Below are 21,208 nucleotides of genomic sequence, written 5' to 3' on the forward strand. Positions count from 1 at the left end.
TTTGAAAATACAGCTGAATAAATAAATATATAGAGACAGACAAATGATATAATGTTTAAATTGTGGCTTTTCACCTCCTATTAATATGAAAAGACTTCACGACACCCTTGGCATCAAGAAGCTGGAACAAATGAACGCAGACCCCACGCAAGCAAGGGGAGCAACAGGGAGTTGTGGCGTCCCAGGAGCATAACCCCATATTCCAAAGCCTCTCCGTGCTAACACGTGCTGCCCCGAGCGATGGAGGAGTCTCTTATCAAGATGCACTGGCTTTTAAGGAGGAGAAAAGCAGCAGAGGAACCTGCTGGCACCATGCAAGACCCCTCACCCAACTGCTGGCAACGGCATAACGGGCAAATACTGGGGACAAGGATGCAGGTTTAGCCAGCGGCACAGAGGATCCCAATATTTTGGGGATATTCCTGATAAAATGTCATTTTCCAGTGGCAGGTCACCACGCAAGGGTGGTCACGGGCAAGGGACCACCTCTTGCAGACGCTTCAGTTGGGAAAAGATGGCCCAAAGCCCTCGAAGCCCTTCTAGATAAAACACCGTGATTTTTCACCTGCAGTTACTTAATTTAGAAAGAGAACTGAACGAACGGCACGAAGCGTTAGGCAATGGCCGGGCTTTTCTTTTTTCCAGATGATCAGCTCAGCGAAGCTTTCGACCTACCACGTCTCCCTGCAGATGTTTATGAATCTCAGAGAAACGAGGACATCCTCCTCCCGCCTGGCCTCCATCCCGCTCCCAAACACACCCCGACACCTCGTTTTGCTGCACCCCCCCTTTGCCACGCGACCCACGTGCAGACCGATGTCCCGTGCCACCCACCGAGGGGACCACCAGGTCCTTCTGAAGCCCGGGAGACCTGCAGGGACCAACCAGCTGCACGACAAGGGCTGGGACCTCGCAGGGGGACATCCCAGATGACTCAGTGCTGCTCAGGGAGGGGAAAATAAAATAAAATTACCGTGGATCTGCTCCCGCTGTGTTCTTCGTGCCAGAATAAAGCCTCTGTTACAGCCCTTAATCACCAGAGCTGCTCCATTAACCCGGCAGTGGGTTCACAGCCTGGTCCATCACTCTGCATTCCCCAAGCATCGGGCATCGCCGGCGGTACCCCTCCTGCTCTCTGGCAGAAGTTATCCAGGGTAACGACAGGGAAAACACCAAATACCGAGCTTTGTTTCGGTTTGCAACCATCCATCATTAAAGACGGAAGCGAACCGTAACGCTCGAGGCCGGCACATCGCAGCGATTGGAAGCGGGAATCGGTTAACGGTTAAAATAAAGACGTACGGACCGTACGATGGGCGGGGAGGGACGTGGGCAGGGCAGGGATACCCTCCAAAGAGCATCTGCCAGCAGTTCCCAAGATGTTTGGCAAAGGCTGCTCGCTCTTGTAGTTGGAAGCAAAAATAATTACAGCCTCTCTACAATTCAGCAATTATCTAATGCCGGCTTTTGCATCTCTTGAACAGAGAAAGCCGCTCTCCCTACTAGGAAGCGGGGCGAAGCCAGAGAGGTGCCTTGGTCCATAGTCACGGGAGCGGGGAAAAAAAGGATGAGAAACAAGGAGTCAAGGGGAAAAGGAAGGTAAATAAATCCCAAGGCTCTGCAAGGACAGCAGAAAAGGGCAACCTGCGCGGGAAGGTTGCCCCCGCGTCGCAAGCCGACTGCACGGCCACGGAAAGGGAACAGATGCTGATGAAACCCCAAGAAGGCAGTCGGGGGTCTGAGGACCACGGGGAGGTTTAAGGACAGGCTGGACCTGACGAGCAACCAGGGGACGGCAAGAGGTACGTCTGGCTGCAGGAAAACCGGAGCTTTTCCACTTGGGGTGACTGACCTGAGTTTCTCAAGGCTGCATTGAAGACCTCAATCTCTTCACAGGTCTCCTGGATGTCTGAGGAGGTAAAAAAACCAAGAAAAGTAGCAAAAAAATTCCCAACTGGCAAAGGGAACTCTGTGAAATAGCGCTTGGGTCAATCTGCTCCAAGAAGGTGCCGCGTTGGGTTTGAGATCCACCTCTGAACCTCCGTCTCTCAGCCCCAGCACCCAGAATCCACCCCGTTTCTCGGCTTTTTTGGCACTATGAACCAAACTTCACGGGGTTTGCTGGGACCAGGTAGGGCTGGACGGGACGCGGTGCTGGCTCCCACGCCGAGCTTCTTGGCTTACTCTAGACGCAATGGAAGGAAACCAAGTTTTGCCCCGTCAGCTTAATTATTAATAATTAGTACAGTTCCAGAAGCACTGAAAGGGAAAATGCGCTGCATAAGGCTAAAAGGGAAGAAAGAGCCCTGTTTCGTCTCACGAGCAAAGTGATGGTGCTCCTGGCTACGTCTCAGGCCCCAGCTGAGTGATGACCCCGCAGCATCTTCTGCAATTAGAGGGGCTGAGGTAGAATGACCCCTAAAAGGATGGCCCCGAGGGACGCCAGCCATGCTCCTGTTCTCGCTCTGGTGGCTGGGTCCCTCTCACCGGGGGGAAAAGCTGGTGGTGAACACGGGGAGATGCACCGCGGCCAAGGGAACAGCGGGCAACATGCTCCCACGGGACTGACCGCTGTCTCTGTTTGTCCTTCTCTTTGCCTCCTCCAAGCGAGACAAACCCAAAGGATCGGGCTGACCAGCCTTCCCTGAAAGGGTTATTTTTGCCCGTGCTCTCCATCATCCAAACCGGACATCACTTTTGACCGGTTATCTCATTAGGAGCGCTAAAGAAACGAAGTAAAGCGTGCACGCAGCCTGGGTGCTGCTCCCAAATTATCCGAGCAGCTGATGCCTGGAAAATGGAGCAGGGAAACAACCATCTGACTATTTAAACATGCATCTCCAAGGAAGGGCTGGATCCTGGGGCGGCACTGAAGCTAACCAAGGAGGAGTTTCGGGAACTTCATCATCAGCAATCCTGGTTTTTTTCCTCTCTTCTGGGTTCTCCCAGTCTAGTGTAATGAAAAAGAATTATTTCAGTGGCCTAATGAAAATAACCGCCGAGACCCACAGCGGTCACAAAAGCAGCGGCGATGCTATTTGGCTGCAGATGATGGAAAATGGGTCTGTTTTCACAGAACTACGAACCACAGTCCCAGGGGTTTTCCAGCTGATGAGGCCGGGATCCGCCACCCGCTTGAAAAGCCGAATTCAATGGGAGCTTCAGGGCAAACAGCAGCAGGATCCAGCCAACAAGCGGATCCTGAAGCACAACAGAGGGGCAGGAGCAGAGAGCAATAAAACTTGTGGCGACACCAAGACGATGCACAGGGAGAATAAATCCGACTTGTTTATACCGGTGGAGTCACCCCAATCTTTTGCTCGTGCGCTCAGAGGCTTTTGCCGGGGTTCTGGAAGATGGTAAAGCACAAAGGGACAATAGTTTTAAGGGATTTGTGGGCTATTTTCATTCCCATCGCCTTTTCTCCTGCCCATCTATCCTAGTTTTAAAGCTGGGAAAGCCTTGGGGTACTTGCAGAAAGCGTATACCAAAAATTTTCCCTGTTGGAAAATTCTCCTGGTCTGCAGATCATAAATTCCATGGATTTAATAACTACGTGCGACGTCAAAGTCATCGTTCAAACCTGCGGCATGGCCAGAGGGAAGGGTCAGGAGCTCCCATATTGCTCCTGGGATGTTATAATCGGGCCCCCTTCTGCCATTCAATGCAAAAACCAGGGGAATTAAGAAATTTTCTTTTATTCTACAGCTCTTTCTGTCTCTCTCCCATACCACTCCGCGCAAGGAAAGCATTTGCCCCCGTGTTGCTGCTGGGATTTGCGCTGACCTGTCTGCTCCCTTCACTCCTCGGAAGGATGGGGGGCTCTGGGTGCCCTCGTATGGACTTTTGGGGGCCTCTGGGTGCCCTTGCATGGGCTTGGGGGGGGCTCTGGGTGCCCTCGGGGGGCTCTGGGTGCCCTCAGGGTACCCTCAGGGGGCTCTGGGTGCCGTCGCATGGGCTCGGGGGGGGCTCTGGGTGTCGCTGGGTGCCCTCGGGGAGGCTCTGGGTGCCTCTGGGTGCCCTCGGGGAGGCTCTGGGTGCCCTCACACGGGCTCAGGGAGGCTCTGGGTGCCCTCACACGGGCTCTCCGCTGCCCTCTCCCAGCGAGCTCCCAGTGTTTCCCAGCACAAGGCCTGACCACGAGGTTGTGATGAGCTTTTCCTTTACCCCGAAACCCCCTCCAAGCGGCAGCGATCTCTCTAGCTGGATGAATTCATTAAAGCTCAAGTGTCCTAACAAGATGTCTGTTATTAACAGAGCACCACAGGTGCTAATTAAAGGAGGATAACGGCGATCTCTCGCTTGAACACCTTGTAAAGGGCCGGATCCTGCAAACCATTACATTTCAAAGGCCTTTTCAACCGGGTCCGAGATTAAAGACCGCGCTGCAAAGCAGGAGGGGTCTGGCAGGGGCTGTCTTCATCGTACAGGCTCAGCTTATTGATTCCTTTATCGGGTAGATCCGGCGGGAGCACGATGAGATTCATTTTTACGTTCCCTCTCTTCGCCCCCGCATGCCTCATCCCCCAGAAAAAGCCTTTTCCACATCCTTTAACTCTGCCTGGCCTGTCCCCATGCCGCAGCGGCAGCAGCATCCCCGCCGGGCCCGGTGGGGGCCATCTCCGACCCGCAGGAGAGACCCCACGGCGGAGGGCACAGCGGACCGAGACCGGGGAGTTCGGTGCCCGCTGCTCCCGTGGTGGACTTTAGGAAATCTCTCCAAGCTTTAGTCACAGTAACGGAGTTACTGAAGCAGAGGGAAATACTGGCAAGCCTCCCGTAGCTCTTAGCTCCCAGGCCAGCGACTGCTCCAAGGCTGAAACTTAATTAGTCCTTCCCATCAATAAACACGGGCTCCTGGTGCCGAGTTCTGCAGGAACATCCCGCGGAGAGCCCTGGGATGGGTCGTTCTTCAGGGCTGACCGCAGGTAAAGGCAACGCTTCTGCTCCTGTCTTGGCAAACAGCCTCCTTCCCTTCCCTCCTGCAGCTCGAGCCATAACCTACGGGATCTGATTCCCTGCTTTGCAACCTCCCGCACCCCCCAGGGGTACGAGGTTTCCATCACGGACTTGGGGGGCCCCCCACGTCCTGCCCATCCTGAGACCCTCCACCACACGCCCCGACGCCTACGGGCTGTGGCTCTGCACCGGCCCCCCAGGAGAAAAAAAAGACATATTGGGAGATCAGATTTGGCAGACGGGATTCCAGGGAAACAGGAAAACGGGGCGGGGCAAAACCCATCCCAGCAAAACCAGCCCCACCTCAGCTGTTCCCCAAACTTCACGCTGAATCCAGCCAGCGACAGGAACCGCTCGGCCTTCGAAGGATGCTGAAGAACAAGCGACGCTCTTGTGCCGTGTCTCCTCGGCTCCCTCAGTGGTGGGGTCTCCACCAGCGACACCCCACCCTGGTACCCCAGAAAGCACCACAAGCCTGTGCCCAGACACCGGAAAACGCGTGGACCTGCCTAAAAGCAAGCTGCAAAGTCAGGAGGCTGCGGTTGTGAGCTCCTCTGAGCGAAGCTCTTGCTAATTATCACCGGCAGAGCCTTCCCCCCTCGGGCAGAATCAGACCCTCTTACGCCAGAGCTGCTTAGAGCAAAGAGTCGGAGATTACTACAGGCAAATCCATGAGCGCGCTCCCGGTTTCTGAGCTCGGGCTTTATCCTCCCAGCTTCCCTAGGGCCGCCGATGCGCGGCACATCAGGTACCCTGGGTGATCTGAAGTAACCTGTTTTTCCCCAAAGGGTATTTTTCCCTTTGGGATCTATCATGCCCTGACAACCCGGCTGTACCAAACAACAGCCGTGCAACCTGCTCAGGAGTGGATCGTATTTTCCCGAAACTAGGATTAATCGGATGCTTTTAATACCAGGATGCAAAGAAAAACCCATCGAGAAGACGACTGCCACCAGCAAAAGGCCAGAAGGCACCAAGTAGCGCTGACCCTTCCTTTAAAGGTGAAATTTGGTGGGAAAAGCCGGAGGGAGAAGGCAAAAACAAAGGGAAGCAGCATAAAACCGACCCCAGAGCCGGGGCTTGAACGGTGGTAACACACACACAGTTTTCCCATGCACGCGACTGTACCATAAGCGAGCGGAGCAGCATCACCCAGCACCGCAAAGTCACCTCTGCTGCCCGAACCTCCCACGGGAAAATGGGAATTTTCCTCCTTTAACGGCTAGGGCACTTGTGGCCAGGACAAATCACCCCGCGAAAGAAAATAAAAATATCAGAAAACGCTCATTAGTTCAACAGAAAGAACAGAAAACAATGAAGAACTCGCTGACGCTCGCGGGGATTTTAAGCGGTGTGGGAAAGGCACCCGGCTGCTCCCGGCCAGGCAGGCGGTTTTGGGAAATCAGCCGTGGCAGGGGGCTGCGAATGGCTGAACGCAGGCGAGACGTGGCGGGGAGGCGGGGGGAAAAGTCTCGTTTCCCAGCGGGATGAACACGTGAAACCGCTCCGGGCTCGGCGGTCCGGCAGCCAGACAGCAACCAGACAGTGCCTTGAACAAACATGGCTCAGCACCCGCGCCCCGCAGCCGACGCGCCCTCTCCCACCGGCCTAAATACATTTGTTTGACACGGTATTAAGTTGGAAAAACCCAGCTCTGTCTCTATGAGGGCATCTGCCTGGGTCAAGCCGTCCACGACAGACAGACAGACGTCGGAGCCGGCGTGTTTCGCTGCACCTGTAGCCTCCATCCTTCTCCCTCTTCAGCCTCAGCCGCGGTTTTCACGCCGCACGGGCTGTTACTGGCTGACAACACATTGATTTAAAACCAGCAGAATTATTTCCGTTACCTAAATAAAGCAATTCCTAGAACGGATGACTCAGAAGCCTCTCCCCGAGCCATAAATCAGAATGGAAACGCGATACCTCACCGGGGCAAAGCGCTTTGCCCTTTTGGTTTGGCACCTACGGTCTTTTCTTCTAAAAAAGAGGCGAGAAGATCCGCTCTCCGCCGGCATTTCATCGGCGAGCCGGGCCTTCGCTCCCCAGGACGCCGCGGGTCAGGGCTTTGCCTGTGTTATCACTGGAGGGGTTGGACCAAGATAAGCAAAAGCGGGATGGTTATTAAAAAAAATAATAATTTTAAAAAATACAGAAACAGCCCTAAAGGGTTTGTGTTTGGTTTTTTTTTTTGTTTCTTTTTTTTTTTTTTTACTGTGAGTGAGGAACCTTCAGCAGGAATTTGCCCCAAAGGAGGTACGTGCAGCGCGTGCCAGCGGGAGAGAGATGGCAGAGCGAGTCCTTCGACTCGCCCCTACCCTCCATGGGCCCCCAGGAGGTACCTCTGGGAGCGGAGAGCCTGATGTCCTCTCCAAACACCGCGCTGGGACCTCCCAAAAGTGCTTGCGCTCGTGTCTCTCGGAGCCGGTCTGCGACCTCTCCCTTAATCCTTCTGCTCGCTGACAAATCTCATCCCGTTTATTTTGGGGGACGGGGCTGGACCGCTTGCAGATCTGCACGCTCAGCTTGGGAAAACGACGACGACAGGCTTTACGGAGAGGAAAAAAACCCCTGCGTTTGCCTGCAGAAACCGCTTTGTAAGAGGTTTCCACCCCCACTCCTCCCACTGCAGTCCCGCAGCGATGGCCCCACGCTGCCGCAGCCTCAACGCGGCAACAGAGATGCTCCCCCGGCGACCGAGAGAGGACGGGGGGGGTAAAACTACCCGGTGCAGTGACTCGCCCAGCGCCCCAGCCAGAAACAGCCCCCCAGTGCCCCCCTCTCCTCCCAGGCGGCACCACTGGGGGTCGGGGGAGCTGCACCTCCAGCCATGTGCTCTTGGCTCCATCATCTTCGAGAGGAATCATGGAATGGTTTGGGTGGGAGGGACCTTAAAGATCATCCAGTTCCACCCCCCTGCCCTGGGCAGGGACACCTCCCACCAGCCCAGGTTGCTCCAAGCCCCGGCCAACCTGGCCTTGAACCCCTCCAGGGATGGGGCAGCCACAGCTTCTCTGGGCAACCTGGGCCAGGGGCTCACCACCCCCACAGCAAACAATTTCTTCCCAATATCCCATCTAAATCTCCCCTCTTCCAATTTGAAGCCATCACCCCTCGTCCCATCACTCCACACCACGAGGTCGCACGCTCCCAGGGAGACGCTGGAGAGCAGGAATCCCACAGGAACAACTTCTCGCGGCAAAGCTGCCCCTCTCCTACCCTGGGGAAAAAGGTCTCTGTTGTTGTTTTAGTGCTTCCCGGTCTCATGATTCTGGGAGACCGCCGCGCGCAGTCATGGGATGCCAGCAGCCGGCAAAGGTGAAAGTCAGCGGCAGCGGAAGAAATGTGCCGGCATCATCAAAAAAAACATAATGCGGGAGATCTTCTAGAGCTTTAAAACAAAAACGTTGTTAAGTCCTGGTCCTAAAACAGGCCGAGCAAAAAACAAAACCACATTCCCAGTGACTTTTAGCCATCCAGATAATAGATGGGGAATAAAAAGGCTTTGCCCAACCACTGCTAAAGCTCGCTCTCAGAATAATCACCTACTACTATAATGAGATTACGTGGATTAGCTGTATTTTAAGGGAACGTCAATGAACTGGATGGCCTTTCTAGGCAGGTTTTTAGCGCTACACGGAATAATACCGGAAAGACATCAAACCGGGCAGCTATTTTTAGAAAGCATTCCTCTAAATAACCAAGGTGGAGAGAGATCGCAAGGCAACAGAGGTGCGTTAAGGCAGGCGGCAGCTGAATGAATGAATGTTGCAGAGAAGAACAGATTCATCCCCGGTTTCTCTTGGCAGAGCTGCACAAGAAATGAATTCAGCCGGACTGGAGCCCACATTCCTCCAACGCTGCGTTGGGAAACGGACTCAAACGTTGGAGGGAACGAGCAACACGGGGGAAAAATCTGCAAAGAGAGGAAAATGCAAGGCTTGTCACCAGGATGAAGGCGGGGGGGTTTGTGCCTGGTGCCCTCGGGGCACCCGCATTCCCCCACCCCACAGCCCGAGAGAGGGAGAATCATAGAATCGTTGAGGTTGGAAGGGACCTTTCCGATCGAGTCCAACCATCAACCCGACACTGCCAAAGCCACCACTAACCCATGTCCCTCAGCACCACGTCTGCCTGGCTTTTAAATCCCTCCAGGGATGGTGACTCCACCACTTCCCTGGGCAGCCTCTTCCAATGCTTGACAACCCTTTCCATGAAGACATTTCTCCTAATATCCATCCTAAACCTCCCCTGGTGCAACTTGAGGCCGTTTCCTCTTGTCCCATCGCCTGTTCCTTGGGAGCAGAGACCGACCCCCCCCGGCTGCCCCCTCCTTTCAGGGAGCTGCAGAGAGCGAGAAGGTCTCCCCTCGGCCTCCTTTTCTCCAGGCTGAACACCCCCAGCTCCCTCAGCCGCTCCTCACCAGACTTGTGCTCCAGACCCCTCACCAGCTCCGTTGCCCTTCTCTGGACACGCTCCAGCCCCTCAAGGTCTTTCCTAAAGCCCTAAGTCCTCTCCCTGGCTGCAGACAGGGCACGTGCCCAGCAAGGTGTCTCCCAAACGAGCCTGAAATTAGACTTCATCATCATCGTCACGGCATCCTTTGCCATGTGGGATGCAGCGGCCGTGTCCCACGGGGAGAGCGGTGGTAGCAGTTCACCGAGGTGAGGTTTGACCAGCGCTCAAGGGACGGGTCTGTTTTATAGTCATCACACTCTCGCTCGGAAAACCCAGCGCTCACACACTCGCTCTCGTTTTCTCCTAATTATCCTCAGGATTGAAGAGGAACTCTCAGAGAATCTGGTTGGTTTTTTTCATTGTTTTTTATCCTTGGAGCTTACTCCTGAAAAACACCCAACAATTTCAAAACAAGTCCAAAGTTCCTTTACTCTTCTTTTCCAGGACTGATCCAACCTGGAGCCTCGGGTGCCGAAGCTCTGACATTTTGCTCCCCGTGGTCCATCCAGCCGCATCTCTGCGCCTTGTCTCTCCTTGTGACTCAGCCGGGGCTCGTGAATAAAACCCAATTAAGGATTAAACATCAGAGCAGCGCAGCAAAAAGGATGGCCCCTACCCCAGGCAGCTCACAGCCTGGCGTCTCGAGCTCCCACCCTGGTGAAGCGACAAAAATAACCCGTTAAAAAGACACTTTAATTGCCTTGCCAGCGGTTTGCACCAACTCCAGCTAACGCTTGAGGTTACAAATGAATTGAGCCTTCAATTCCCTTCCATTCTTCCCACTTTCACTCTTAAATTTTAATGGGGTCGTGGTGAGGGGGGCGGAAAGAGATCCAGCCAGTTCTCCCAGCTCCTCTGCAACAAGGACCAGGCTCAGCGCTGCTGGGTTTCCTCCACCACGGGCTCCTGTTGGCAGGCACCCCATCTGTTTTGGGACACGGCACCCAGGCTGCTGCCCAAGATGCAATTCAGATAGTTACGAGGTCGATACTCTCCATGCCACAAGCGGCCTTGACCAGGATGAGAGAATTCCAGTACCTAAAAGGGGGCTTCCAGGAAGGATGGGGAGGGACTTATCAGGGATTGTAATGATAGGACACGGGGTAACGGTTTCAAACTGAAAGAGGGGAGATTTAGATTGGATATTAGCAAGAAACTCTTCGGTGTGAGGGTGGTGAGCCCCTGGCCCAGGTTGCCCAGAGAAGCTGTGGCTGCCCCATCCCTGGAGGGGTTCAAGGCCAGGTTGGCCGGGGCTTGGAGCAACCTGGTCTGGCGGGACGTGTCTGGAACGAGATGATCTTTAAGGTCCCTTCCAACCCAAACCATTCTGTGATTCTAGGATAATTGAGAGGGTGCAACCACGCATCGTGGTCCTCCAGAGCCTTGGAAAGACCTGGTCCATCCTACGTGAAGCTTCACAGACATTGGCCCAGCACTTCATGTCGCTAATCAGGAGGAGAAATGTTCCACCACCACCATCCCATCAGGCTGCCCTGTGCTTTGTTGAGAGCAACGTAATTAAAGTCCTCTAGACCACCCAGTGCCCAGCATTTGGCCAAACGCTGCTCCAAAACATGCCTTCTGCTCTGCACAGGGCCGTAAAGGAGTGATGGGGACGGAGCAATTGCACAAGCCTTAATCCATTTCTTGAGTTTTGGCTCCAGTGGGCGGTAAGGTATCCATTCCGCAAAAGGAATCACGCCAGGAGAACCTGGCTGAGTGGTTCGGTTTGCGAGGCTCAAGCCTCAGAGACTTGTTGGTTTGTTTTTGTTGGTTTGTTTTTTTTTTCACTTTTCAATATCTGTGGCTCAAAAACCGCTTCTGTTTCTACAGCATTTTGCAGATCTTACAGCGCTTTCCTGGGATAAAGGAAAGCTGACAAACATATTACAGCAATAAAGATTATTTTTTCCGTCTGAGCAGTAGCAGGCGCATGAGATTTATTCAGATAAAAGAGGCCGGCATAGGAGATAAGCTTGTATTTCAGGATGTAAATCTAAATCATGGGGAGATTTGGAGACTCCACAGGGAACGAGCATCCCTCATCCCCAACGGCGGGGGGAAGTCCCGCGTTAAAGCAGCATCGCCATACCCTCGCCGGGGTCTGCAGGGCTGCCTGTCCTCCCTCAGCCTCGCGGCACTGCTGGAACGAAAGGGGTGGGATGAGCAAAAGTCCTGACCCACGCTCCTCCGGCGGGAAAAAGTTTCCCAAACTTTGCCGTCGCTGTTTTTCCCTAGCCGTTCAGCGTGAAACCTGCGACCGCTCCTGGGATCTGCTGAACCACACGACACCTTCACGTACCGAAAAGATGGCGCACGCGTTATAACCGGCATTTCCTTCAAATTTCTTCCCTTTTTCCGAAACGCACTCTGCCCCTTTTTGCTGCGTTTGAAGAGCAGACGGCAATTAGCTTTCCAGCTCAGCGATATATATATTTTTTTTTTTTTTAATTTTTTTTCATCCCTAGACTCATCTTTCTAACAGATGAGATCATGGCATTTCTAATGACTTAAGGAGACAAAGACTGTAAAAGCCTTTCCCGAATGCAGAATTGCCTCCGCACCCTCCGAACACACAAGATCATGAGGCCCTTCAACCGCCACGCTCAAACTCCTTTCCACCTGCCCCGATTAGCGCCGCTAACGATCCTGCTTGTGTCTCCTCCACCCTCACCCAATTCCGCGGCATTTACGCCTTGGTGAAGCCGTTGGTATCTACCCGAAATCCGAGGTTGCTTGCGCGGAGCCCATCTCCTGGCTCACCTTTCCCTAAGGCCAGGGGATGCAGCGATGCCATGGCTAATCCCGGACAAAACCCAGCCCACGCAGACGGCGCGGACGTTCTGGCCCGCCCGAAATCAAGCGGGTATTTCGGGAATGGCCATCTCGTTACTCTCGGCGTTTTCGTTTTCTTTTTAAATAAGCAGAATGAGCCCCCGTCTAATAACTAGAGCGGGTAAGACTCAGGTGAAGCCGGAATGCGAGACAAGGTGAAAAGTCGGCAATATCAACCATTGATATGGTTTGGCAAACATAAAACCCCTCACGGAATGGTTCAAGACGCCCTTTGAGATTTCCCTGCCCCTCATTCAAGCGAGAAAGGAGATGACCCAGCGATGACACCGCGCGCATCGCCATCCCTTCGCAGCCACCGCTTACGACCCGAGCTTTATTTTCCTTAAAAGAGTCTCATCAAATCTCACATTTCCTCGTTCGCCTCTGTTACCAAAGAACCCAAACCTGACCGCAGGCGTAAAGCAAACGTGGGGGTGTGGGGGGGAAATAAAAAAAAAATAAATAGAGAAACGTGCAGAAGAAACGTCAACCTTGCGTTAAAAGTCATCTCACTGAAGTTGATATAACCTCAAATTAAAATAAATAAATAAATAAATAAAACAACAAACAACCCCAAACAAAACAGGGAGAAAGCAGAATTCCCAGAGAGCAAAAAGAATCGTAATTCTTAAAAGAAATGATCTGAAATACTCCCTGGGTCAGATTCATTGCTTGTAGAAGAGATGCAAACCAGTCCCAGCGTTTCAAGCGGCAATACTGACAGAAACGCAAAGAAACAGCTTTTTGTTGTTGTTTTTTGATCATTATTTTTTTGTTTCCCCCACGCTTCCCATTCTCCTTGCTCTCATTTTAATTGGAACCGGTCCCAGCTGAATCCGATCCCGAGAAGCACGGCACCTACCCTCTGTCCTTCAAGTCATTTTAAGCCAGGACCTATTTCCACATCCAGGTTTCCAGCCCTGCCTCCTCCCAGCGGGCCAAGGTTTAATTTACCTTTACCCAAAGGCATTTTCTAATCGTTCCAAACTTTCCGTATTTCACAGAGGGGCAGTTAATGGAGCACACAGCGAGGGGCCGGGTACAACCGGTGCTGGGATGACATTCCACCTCGCTCGCAAACGTCACCCAGCGTTTTCTTCCCCCTCCTCTCCTCCACAAACCCCCAGACCCGGGGGCGCGCACGTGGGGCTGGGGATGCCCCCGGCTCCTTCCAGAGGGACCGGCAGCGTCACAGCCACAAAAAGGGGGAGATGGAGAAGGGGGAAGAACTCCTCCCGGGAAGGCTGACGCCTCCGCAGCCCCTACGCTGCCTTCCCCCTGCCCCGCTTCACTTACACGTAGGAACAAATCCGGAGACGGGCTGAAGAGCTTCCTTTAGGAAGGGATTTTGGAAGCAGGGCTTAGGAAGCCTCCCAGAGGGAAGCAGCCTGCACTCTGAAACATGAAATTTTATTAGGCTTTTTATCTTAGTTTACATAGCTAATTGTTGCAGGTGTATCAGTTACTACGTAATTAATACTGTTGTAAAATCAGGTGTAGCCAAGAACCGACTCGTGCAAACAACCCGAGCAGCTGGGACAGATGGACACTGACAGGTATTGGCCCGGGGCTGGTGTGTGGGGGGGTTGTTTGCTCTTCCCTGAATCTGGAGGGATCCTAGAGCTGAGACAGAGCCGAAAAATCATACGGACTGGGAAAGTCTCCCATCGCTCAGCCCGGGAGGAAGCCAACAGCTCGGGCAGCGGAGGGTAACTTTTTATCCGCGGCCGGTGAGGAAGGCATTAAGGGTGCAAGAGCAGACGCAAGACGAAGGGCGCAAGAGCAGAACGCGGGTTTCCGACACGCTGCAGGTGTGGGATCCGCAGCGGGTGCCAGGAGGGGACGGCTCTCCCCGGCTCCGCACCCAGAACAACGCGCGAGCATCCCTGCCAGCCGCCCGACGGACACGCGCGGACCCGGGCACCGCGTCTCACCCCACCGGCCATACTCACATCAACGCTCCAGAAAGCTTTTCCCTCCAGTTCCCAGGCTCCTTCCTTTCCTCCCGGGAACGCCTCAAGAGCCGCGTAGCTCCGGGCTGCTGCGGCGGCGTGGGCTGGCCAGCTTCCTACAGAGATGACTGTTGTGTACAATATAGAAACCGAGCCGCTCGTTCCAAGCACAACCACGCCGGCTGCTTTTTAAAGACAGGCTTAACTCAGACGCGAAGCGCTGCAGGAACAAGCGGCGCTAATTCCCCCTCCTGCAGCCTCCAAGCCAGGGGACGTTGTCGGGAGGGAGATTTGGGAGCTTGCCCCGCTCCTGACCCGGCCCCAGGGACACGGAGCGCCCGCAAGGTCAACCTGGCAGGGCTGAAATCCGCTCCGGTAAATCCTCGCACGCGATTCTGCCCGGAAAGCCCTCGAAGCGGATTAACCTCGCCCTAGGAGGGATCACGGGAAACAGGCAGGGGCTTCCCGGTGCCGAGCTTGGGCCGCACCAGTCGGCTTCGCGCCTGCCCGGGGCTGGCAAGGTGCTGCGGTCGGTTGGGAGAGGAGTATGAAGACGTGGAGGCGCAAAAGAAGAGATTCGGTGCTTAAAGGCGCAAAAATAATTCAAACCTTACGATTTTCTCCCACAGCGGCATCAAAGCCACTCAAAGGCCATTTGCTGGGCGTTCGCAGGCCGTAAGGACCAAATTTCCCTCTCTTCTACACCTTCAGGTGCAGTGGTACAAGGAGGACGACGTCTTGCCGCTATTCATCACATACGTACACCCAAAGAGGCAAATAAACCCACCACCGCGCAAACAGCTAATGAATAATCAATACCAAACACCAGGAACACACCGGTAAGTCTTTCGGATGAACAGCCGCCGCTGGCGCGTGGAGTAGCTCACGTTTCAGCGTTAATTGCCCGCGGAGCAGCAGCAGATCGACGTGACGAGGATAAAGCCAAAACGAACCGCCGTGCCGAACGCAAGCCCTCTTCCATGACAGCTTCTTTCTGCTCCTGCGCTAGTCACAGAAACTGCAAGCCCAGAATAACGGCAGCAGCGTCTAAATTTAAAGCCAAAAGCCATCGTTGCCATCACCGAGGGCACGGGGTTTCGCTTGAAGCATCTACCGAAGACCCCAAAAGTTGCAAACGCAGAAAAGCAAGCAGGAGTTAAATCAGGCAAAAAACCATTCTGGCAAAAATGAGACGCAGAAAATGCGTGGAAACGTGATCTTTTTAAAAGGCAAAGAAAAGGAAGAGGAAAAAGAAATGGCAGTGGAAAGGAGATGTGCGGGGTCAGTGACTGATGAGGACGTCTAAAGGAACCCATTAAACCTGCACAGCCAACGGAAATAATTGTACAGCACGGCACTTTTTTTAGGAATGGAGAATTAGATGGTTGCTAGATTCACTATTAGGTGCCGTCAGTAAAATTGGAAGCAAGTGCCTGTGCTGCCGATGGGATAAAACAGTTCCCAAAGAGGAGGAGAGAAACTCGGGCTACAGATGAGCCACGCGCGCCCCGTGGTGCAAAAGCAGGATCTTTCCCAACCACCGCCTTAAAACCCCTTAACGACAGAGATTTCAGTATCGCCAAACAGCTGCTGAAATAAAGCATTTTAAAAATCAGCGGGTGAAGCACAGGGAAACTTCGTGTATTTTAAGAAAGGACGAAAAGGTGAGAGGCAGGAGCAGCAGGCAACCCGGGGTCAGCTCCGGCTAGAACAGCGGGACAGAAATTTCAGGTAAATACACGAATCGGAGACTAAAAATACAATTCTAATCAGCCAGCTGAGTTTCCTGGAATCAGGTCTATTTAAAAAAGGCTTTTTTTTTTTTTTTTTTGCTTTTTTTTTTTTTTCTCTTTGACAGCCAAAAGGGCTGCGTGACGCGGGCAACTGCCTCGACGCAGCGTTTGCCCGCATTTCTCCAAAGGACATAATATTTTGAGGGTAAGTCTGACACCAGGTGTAACGAACCCCACATGCGTTCGACGGGTGCCAGCACAGCCCCCGGCGCGGCTGTCGACGAGGCGAGACCGGGGAGGGATGCCAGCACCTAAGCACGGTCCTCGGGGAGTTTTGTCACCACTCAGACTCATCTGTGACTCCCGCTGGGGAATTATATTAAATATAAACCCGTAACACACAAAAAAGGCGCCAGTAACTAATGGATGGTTGGTTGATGAAAGGTGCATGGAGGCCCAGATCACCTCGGAGGAAGCCACAGTCCAACAGACCGTGTTTTCACGTGGCAAAGAAATACACGAGGCCACAAAAGGCTTCTCTGCCCGAGCCAGAAGAGGATTTGGGATGAGCCTGGGGCATCTCTTCGGCATTCGCTGTCAGAGCAAAGCCAGAGCCAAAGGAGGTGGTCCTTGAAGGTGCCACCATGTGGGAAACGTGTCCATTAGGAGTTGGAAAGGAAGCTCACACCAACACGCAGCATTGCCAAGGTCACGGCCGCATCCAGACTGGCACCTGGACGATGCAGTCACCCCAGCCAAGTCCCAAGGGTGGCCACAAAAACCGTACATGACGGAGCGGGAGCCTTTCGGCAGGAGGTTGTAGCACCTTGACCGCTTCAGCCTCCCGAGGAGCCGGTGAAGAAGTGACCCCCCGATCGCTGCGGGCAAGGAGCTGGGAGTGACAAGTCACCTTTGTGACAAGGACACAATGACATCCCCCCGCCTCCGCAAGTCAAAGCTAGATAAAAGTTCAACCTTGAAATGAGATAGCATCTCCCCGGAGCGAGAGCAATTAAATGTTGGCACAAGGTACGGGAGGAAGGTGGTGGGGGGGGTTCACCATGGCTTAGAGCAATTAAAACAAAATTAACGGGCCGGTTTTTAACCCAGGCTTCTGCATCTGCAGGAGGACGAGCTGCAAACGCTTCCCCGCAGTCGCATTTCTGCGACACCTCCCACCTGGGGACGTGGAAAGTTTCAGCAGCGTTATTTATGCCTCAAAAAAAACCCAGGCCTGAGTGGCAGGAGAACAGCAGGGTCATGCTAAAAAAAAAAAAAAAGAAAGATCAAGGCGAAGGGACTGAAAAATAAGGATTGCAAGCATCGGGTGAGATTCATCTCACTTAAATTTAGACCACTCGGATACCCAAGTCAGAACCAGCACCCTGAACGGCGTCTGAGGCTTACCGCAGGGCGAAACGAATCCCGTTCAGGAGGTGCCGGTCGCCTCCAGACGCTTTTAGATGCCCAAGCGAGGGCAAACGAATCGCATCCACGGAAACAGCTTCAACGGTGAGGGAGCTGCCTCAAGCCGCCTGAAAAATCGAGGGGGAATTTCATCCCGTAATGCCGTTTCCGGCGATTTTGCCTTGCCGAGTCGCCCAGCTCCCAGGAGGCAGAAGCAGGACCAGAAGCTACTCCAGCAGCTGGAGGGAGGTCTTCACGTCTCTCTTCTAGGTATAGAGAAGAGATAAAGAGAGACCATCCGCGTGAAGCGCTCAACCTGCTGAGGGTGGCCGAGATGCTCACCGTTCAGCAGCCTTCCTGAACACTGGATTGGGATTTCAGCCCTTATCGGTCCTCGCTGGGCTCAGCTCGAGGAGGGACAGGACTGCAGTGAGCCTGACTTTTCTCTGCTTTGGCTCCGAGGCCAGGCAGAAACTCACAGTGGTGGTTCTCCCAAGCCCAGGAGAATCAGTGGTATGTGGGTTATCACATCCCTTTACCCTCTCCTCCTTCGCAGGGATGGAGAACGCTGATGTTCACCTGCTGGGTGGGAGATTTAACCCTCAAAATAATACGTGCAACTCCAGCCCTGGCTCCTGTAATATCCTCACTACGATCCTGGTCTCCCTTTCCCTGAAATCCTTGGCACACGCCTCCACGGGGCTTCTTTGTCACCTTTGTCACCTGATGGACGTCTCTCCATCCAAAAGGAGGAAAGTCCACTGCAAATCTGAGTCTCGGCTGCATCCCTTGATGACAGCCAAGGTGGTAAAAAAAGATGTCCCCGTCCCCAGGCTGGAGGCTGGGCTCCTGCTGCAGACCAGGAGAGGGAAAAGCACTCTATTTCCTAGCAAGTTCCCAGCGCCAGGTAGGATTAGACATGCCTAATTAACGAGAAGCAAGCAACGCCGAGCTCAACGCAGGGACTGAAACCCCTCTCAGCAGCATCCAAGTGTTGTGTCCCCGAAACCAAGCTGTTTTATCAAGAGAAACCCTCCTGAGATCCTTGAAACTCTACATCGCCTGCTCCAGCCACGGCATCCCACAAACGCAGACGTGACTCGAGGGACAGGTAGTGGAGTCACCCAAAAACACCCCCGACACCACCCAAGCTGAGCTCCGGGTGCCCAACCGGAGCCGAGGGGACCCCTCTCCCCTAGCCCACCCCACACCTCGGGGCTGGAGGGTGTCACCGGGCAAAGCGCTGAGCGGGGACGGCCTGTCAGAGCCGCTGGGGCATCAGGGTTGGGGGGGTTCTTCCCCCCTTTTTCTGCTACTCACATTACACCAGCCCGGGATGAACGTTCCCGAGGACACACGGTCGTCCAACCGCACACGGAGCCCATTTGGTGCCCATTAAAGCTTGGACCGTCATCACCTGCCCGTCTCCAAGCAGGGAACCCGAGGCTTTAGTTCAGGCAAGGGGTAATAAATACACGGGGGGCCAAACACAGCCTTGCCTTGCCTTGGCGGGGGTTGGGGGGGAAGAGAGGGAGAGCAGCAGCTTTCCCTGCTCCGGACACGGGGCAGGTGGCCGGGGACCTGCCGGTGCCACCGGCTCGGTTGTGCACAGATGTAGCTGTGCAAGCCCGTGTCTGTCTGTACATACACATAAAGCACGCAGATACATATAAAGCACATATATAGACATAAAGCATCCACGTAAAGCATGTGTAAAACCGGAGGGAAGCAAACATACGTGCAGTCCCTCGTCCTCCCCGGCAGCAAACCGGGGCTGCAGGCGCCTGCGGGACTCGAAGCCCCCGCCCGTTCCCAGGCCGGGGGTTGGGGGGGGGGGGGGGGGTGTCTCCGGCGGCGGCGGGGCCGGGCTGAGCCCCGGGGTAGGGCGAGGCGACACCGGGCACGGTCCCCGGGACGGCTCCCCTCGCGGTGGGCTCCGCGCTGCCGACCCCCCGGCTTCGCTCCGCAGGTCCGGGCCCCCTCCGGCCGGTTCACCCCAGCACCGCTCCCCTCCACCCCCAAACTCCCTCCCCACCGACCCCCGGTGGGCTCAGCCCTCCGCACCGGCGCGGGGGAAGCGGGAGCAGCGCCCGGGCGCGGCGGGGACAAGGAGGAGACGCGGGGCGGGAGGCGCGGGGGGGGGTTGGGGGGGCGGCGGGTGGCCGCGCTTACCGGCACCGCTGGGCTCCGCTCGGCTCCGCCATGGCCCGGCCCGGCTCGCGCACCGGCACCGCGCGCCCGCCCCCGCCGCTGACGTCACCCACCGGCCGCCGCCGCCGCCGCGCGGGGGCCACCTGCCGGGGGAGGGGCGGGGGCGACCCCCGGGGAGGAGCCGCCGGGGGATATCGAGAGCCCCGGACACCCCCGCCGGACCCGGCAGGAGCCGCCTCGGGGGGGGCCGGCTCCCCCTCACGGCCCCCGGGAGGAGCCGCCTGGGGGGGGGCGGTGTCGTTCTCCCCCCCCGCCCCCGCCAGCCCCTGTGCGGAGCCGCCGGAGGGGATCCAGCACCCCCGGCCACCCCCTGGAGCAGCCGCCTGGGGGGACCCGGTGTCGTCCCCCCACCGGCTCCCCCTCACCGTTCCCGAGGAGGAGCCGCCTTGAGGGGATCCGGTCCCCCTGCCGTCCGCGGGAGGAGCCGCCGGAGGGGATACGGCGTCGTTCCCCCCGGCCACCCCCGCCGTCCCCGGGAGGAGCCGCATGAAGAGATCTGGTCCTCCCGGCAACCCCTCACCGTCCTGAGGGGATCCGGCTCCCCCTCACCGACCCCGGGAGGAGCCGCCTGAGGGGACCGAGCCCCCCGGCTACGCCGCCATCCCCGCTGAGGAGCCGCCTGAGGGGATCTGGCTCCCCCCGGCCATAGTCCTGCCGTGTCCCCCACCCCAAGGCGTCCCTCGCAGCAGGGTGGTGGTGGCCCTGAGGTGAAACCCCTCGCTCTGAGACAGCCCTGGCTGGGCTTTGCGCCCTTCTTTCACCCCCCTGTAGCCAACGTGTATTTGCTTATCGGTATTAACGCGTGGGTTTCCAGGTCTGCACAGAGCCAGCGTTCCGGCCCGCTTTGTCCCCGGGGAGCCCTGGAGCACCGCAGCATCCTCATATCTGTCCCCTCCTGAGGTCTGTCCCCGCTGAACCGGGGGCTTTTCCCGAGGAGAAAGGCGTGACGGATTTGGGATAGTGCCCCAAACTACAGGTGAGGTAGCTGAGGTCTTCCCACCCCTGGGTGGCACGACCCGCTGAGCCGCCTTAATGGAAAAAAACCCACTGTGCGCTGTTATTTACAGTGCGAAAGAGCAATTAAAGGGAGCTGCTTCAACAGTCTAAGTGGAGGAAGCGCGATAGTTCGATAGTTATTGATCCCCTCCAGACAAGCGTGCTGCTTCGTGAAGAGCTGGAGGAACTGAGCCTCCCTCGTCTTCTGCAGGGCAAACGGTGAGCAAAAAATAAAAGAGAAAATGGTCCGGTAAATTAAACTCCCGGGGAATTATACAGGAGGAAATGAAGGCGTATAAACAATTTTTGGTGGTAACAAGACCACTGTTTCGCTGTCAAAGATTAAAATGAGGGTTCCCATCCTGTTACCCCGTGAGCAGGAAGGTACTGAATTGGCGCTTGTGCCTGTGAATGCCAGGGGGAAAAAATCAGAGGGAAGAAAGAGGAATAGGAGCGTTCAAATTTATTGTTAAAACCTCCCAGGGAAACTGATTTCACGTGCCCCACATCACCACGAGCTGAGGTGCCGCTTCCCAGTGCCTTTCAAACCAAGTGTGGAGGTTATTCCCTCGGCTGACACGGGCGACCAACACAAGGGAGAACAAAAGGCATCCCGGGAACCTTCGGGGAAGCACCCGATGGGGGAAAAGGTGGCTGTTT

At 55.2% G+C, this 21,208-nt stretch overlaps 1 protein-coding gene across 1 annotated transcript in view; it reads right to left on the reverse strand.

Annotated features, from left to right (window-relative positions):
- LOC128901981 (mitogen-activated protein kinase 4-like) overlaps nt 1–17,480 on the reverse strand; it is a 42,321-nt gene extending 24,841 nt beyond the window's left edge. The window contains exon 1 of the mRNA XM_054184207.1: nt 17,342–17,480. The gene's annotated coding sequence lies outside the window, so the exon portion shown is untranslated. The remainder of the gene's footprint in view (nt 1–17,341) is intronic.
- Nucleotides 17,481–21,208: the final 3,728 nt, after the last annotated feature.

This window comes from Rissa tridactyla, chromosome W, assembly GCF_028500815.1.
Source record: "Rissa tridactyla isolate bRisTri1 chromosome W, bRisTri1.patW.cur.20221130, whole genome shotgun sequence".
Taxonomy (NCBI): Eukaryota; Metazoa; Chordata; class Aves; order Charadriiformes; family Laridae; genus Rissa; species Rissa tridactyla.